We start from the raw sequence: 4,466 nt of genomic DNA, 5'->3' as shown, positions 1-4,466 counted from the left end.
CGGCGCTACATTTTTTTTTTTTTTAAAAATTAATTTTTAAATACTGACACCGCGTATTTATTTTATTGGGAGACTGCAGTTAAAACCAACTCATGATTTACGCCTCTGTTTCCCAAGGCGGGAATTGTGGAACTAGGTTGTCTTGGGGGGCCCGGTGCCTCCAGGGGGGGGGCTTTGGGGTGCTTTTTGGGTGCGGCGGGGGGGGGGCGGGGGAGCAGGGAGTGGGGGGGGTAGGGGGCCCGGCCCCAATCGATGGTCCCGCAGGCAGAATGGTGAAGCAGGTGAGGGGGCAGGGGGGGTGGTGCCAGGCCAAAGCAGGGTGCCAGGTGGGGCTGTGGGGCTGCAAGGCTGGGGGCACAAGCTGGGGCCTGATCTCCACAGGCCACCTTGAGGGACCCCACCCCATGCACAAATTCGTGCACCGGACCTCTAGTACGCATATAAGTTCTGTGGTTAATGTCTTCCCGCTTCCACGCTTTTTTATTACAAGACTACCATAGATATGCACAAAATCATCCAGCAACTACATCTAAAGCACAAATATTTTTTAAAAGGAGGAACAGGCTCATCAAATTATATGATTAAATCATTAGCCAAATAGAAAATTTATATAATAAAGCCAGAGAAAAAGTTGTAAAATATAGTTTACAATAATTATTCACATTCAATGCAGTATATCAATACATTCACCAACCTGGCCCCAAACATGAATTCTATCCAAGTAACTTATATATTCAATTTTAAATAACACAAACTGAATTAGAGACCAACAGTAGCCCCTTATATAAGAATAAAAATATGAAAGTGTATATCCTAATATCATTGCATTGTTTGCTTTTCATAAGTGTTTTTTGTTGTTGTTTTTTGTTTTTTGCTTTGCCTGTACATCACAGTTACAGCTACAGACCAGGTAGCGAATATCACACATGTTCTAAGTGACTGCCACCAACCTGAAAGACAACTAACAGACTATTGCCTCGTCTGATTTTGTGTCAAGGAACAGGTACAGCAGCTCTAAATACTGCGGAATTAAATTTTGCCAACGTCCAATCAAGCCTATGATGGTGATAGAGGCTTTGCACCCACAAAATGAACCCTAGTCATGGTCATTCAGCAATATGACTTGATTCACACCTGCCCAAGGACTACCACTGTCTTCAAAGGTTTACTCAAACAACATAGAAGTTCATCACAGCAAAATTTAAAGGTTAGACTAGGGTGGATTACACAGCTTAAAAAGGTTTGTTTTTTTGTAAATAGGTCTCTGTACATAATGTTTGGCGTTTGCTCGTATTGAAGAAATGACTTACGGGGAAAGTTCAGGTGTACGAAGGCTTGTTCAGTGGCACACCACAGCTGTCTGAACCAGAGAGAAAACTGCTCTTTGCTGGAACAGCTTCCTCCCCAGACCAGTTCTCCACAGGCAGCCAGATGACAACCCTGCCGGCAGCCTGTGCCCCTCAGAGGCTCTGGCAGTGACTCCTGCCCTGGCTTAAAGCCCTTGCCCGGGAGGCTGCCCAAGAGGCAGGGCCACACCCAGTTGAGTCACCATCCGTTCAGGTTAGGTTTGGATACGGAAAGAAAGAATATGGAAAAGCATGTATGGCAACATCTCCACGAACAATACCATCTCCAAACTCTTCTGGCGACTGCATCCTCAGTGTAGACTGGCCAAGGGAGGGGGGTTTGAGGATTCAGAGGAGGGCGGGAGACCTAATTCTGTGCAATTCAGCCACAGTCTTTGGCGGAGCCACGTGGCACTGAGCATGGTACCTAGAAACATTTCTCATGCGTGTTTCCCTTCAGAACCAAAGGACCCCAAAGTAAAGTGGAGAAATTAAGTATAAAACCAAATTGAGGTGGTCTGGACGTGAAGACCACTACCACAGAGATGGCACTGCTGAACTTCCCTTCTCCCTGCAGAACGTAAAATTCCAACGTACAGCTTTGTGTCCACACGTTTGGATGGAGAGGATCCTAAGCTTGATTCTGTGGCAGCCCAGCCCCCAAAACACCTGGTCAGACCAGTTGTGCTACCAAAGCTCAAGTCCAGTCCATGAGCAATGTGCCTGAGAACAGGCAGTGGCCTGAGTCCTGTGGCTGCCCCAGTGTGAGGTTTGTTCTGGGAGCTGCCAGGGCCACACTAAAGTACAGTCTGCTAGGAGGGAGCCCCACCATGAGCTCCCAGTCTTAGGAAGTTTGGGGCTCCTGATGTATATTATATCCCAGTGGTTCTCAGCTGGGGCAATTCTGCCTCCCCACTAGCTCATGGACCCTGGCCAAAATCTGGAGAAATTTTGGATTGCCGTACTGGGGAAGGGAGAATCTGTGTTCCTAGCATCTAGTACAGAGGGGTAGGGATGCTGTAATACCCCACAGTGACAGTTTGGAAGGTCCTGAACGATCTTGTAGACTCCACCCTCTCTCCCCCAGGAAGAACCCCATCAAGTGTATGGTGACTGCCCTCAAAACACTCAGCATTAGGGCAGGCCCCGTATTGAGCCCTGAACTGCACTACCCCTTAAAACAGGAGGGAGAAAGAAGCCCAAGCCCAGGTATCTGCAGAGGTAGCAGCACCCAGGTTGAAAAGCTCATGTTAAAAAATGTTAATGCTGTTCCGGGTGACGCATAGACTGTGGCAGAAGCGATGCTGTATGAAATTTGAGATTCGGTTATAAACATCACGGCAGCTTCTTCCATTTTGCGTGTGTGCTCTTGCTCTCAAAACATTCCCTCTGGGGAAAGCCAGCTGCCACAGGGTGCAGACACCCAGACAGCCTTGGGGAGAGGCCCGCCCCCCTGGTGAGGAAGTGAGGCATCTACCAACATCTGGGTGAATGGACAATCTTGGAAGTAGATCCTCCAGTCCTAATCAAGCTTTTAGATGACTCAGCACTGCCAGCATCTTGACTGCAACCTCATTAGAGACCCTGAGCTAGAATAACCCAAGATGCTCCTGGATTCCTGCTCCTCAGAAACCATGAGATAATAAATCTGTGCTGTTTTATGCCTGTAAATTTGGGGGTAAGTCATTACCCAGTGCTACATAATTAACACACTAGCTGTGTGAAGTTAGGCAAGTTCCGTTACCACGGAACCCCATTCCCTCCCGTGTGCCCAGAGGGTTATAGGAATGAGTGAGAAATACCTGAATTAGCGCAGGCCAGGTGCAAGCACAGAGCTGGGTTTGCAGTGAGTACTCCACACAAGTGGCCCATGTACATAAGGCAGCCTTTTAGTTCTCCACACCCCGCGCCCCATGGGTATGGTCATCCTCCTGCCCCTCCCTAGGTGGGACTTGACCTCACAATGTCAGACCAAGTCATTGCATTCTGTCCTGAGGTTACCCTTCTGCCAGGGGCAGAGGCTCTGGGCACAGAAGGGACAGAAAAGCTGGGAACTGTCCTCATTCCTCCAGCCAGGATGCCAGTGAACGCTGCTGGCACAGGTGAGTGCACCTCCCCTCCTGCTCACTGTCCTGGGAGGGGCAGCCAGAGCTAACACATGGAGGGGGTACCTTGCCTCTCGCCAGGATTGAGGAGCAGCCTGGCCTGGGCTTTACACACTGGCTGCCACGGAGGCCCCGCAAGAGCTGAGAACTGTCCTACCATCCTCTCTCAGCTGCCACTCCCTGCCCTTCTGCTGCTGCCTGCTCAGCTGCCTTCTTCAGGGCCACCACCACCCCTCTCTCCTCACCCCTTCCCTGAGGCTGGCTGCAATATGGTTGGCTCCACCTGCTGCTCCACTGGGCTCTAGGGCTCAACCTGTTCTTCCTCCCTGTTCTCTGAGTTACTCAAGAACTACATGGCCATGTTTTGGTGTAAGAGGCTCTACGTTTTTAAAAAAGTTAAAGACCCCGGTTCATAGTCTGCAATTTGCTGCTTTGCCTTCACTCTCCTTCTCTGTAGAGCTTCGCCTTGTTCTTTTCAGTAGCTGCATAGAATTCTCTAGCAATAGCTTACCATTCTCTTGTTGATAAACATTTTGGTTCTTTTTCTTTGTGTGTGTGTGTGTGTGTGTGTGTGTGTGTGTGTGTGTCACATTAAAGCCACGCTGTCACAAAGATCCTTGCACAGCTTTACATACCCACGGGAGAGCTTCTTAGAATTTCCACAAAGAAGATATACCCATTTCATTACTTTTTATTTGCATCAGTGTTAAAGAGGCCAAAGAACTCTAAAACGGCTTGTAAAGAGAAACAGTAGCCCCTGCCTCATGTCTCCCTACTCATCTTCCACTTACTCCTGGCTGCGGTGTTCTTCCTGTGATTTATGTCCGTCTTTCCAAAAACTATCTCTGTACTTGGTCTTCATTATCTACTGCCTTTCTGTTAAAAGGGGCAAGGAGTCAACTCACTCATACCTTCTCCGACTCCGGTTTCTGCCAGGGTGGAGTATGCTAATTACCGGTTGAATCAGTACATCTGTATTATGACTGTAAATATCACCCACAGCTGAGATGAGTGA

The sequence above is a fragment of the Myotis lucifugus genome, unplaced genomic scaffold (assembly GCF_000147115.1).
Source record: "Myotis lucifugus unplaced genomic scaffold, Myoluc2.0 scaffold_332, whole genome shotgun sequence".
NCBI lineage: Eukaryota > Metazoa > Chordata > Mammalia > Chiroptera > Vespertilionidae > Myotis > Myotis lucifugus.
The sequence above is the reverse complement of the archived record's forward strand: the minus strand, read 5'-3'. Positions refer to the sequence as shown.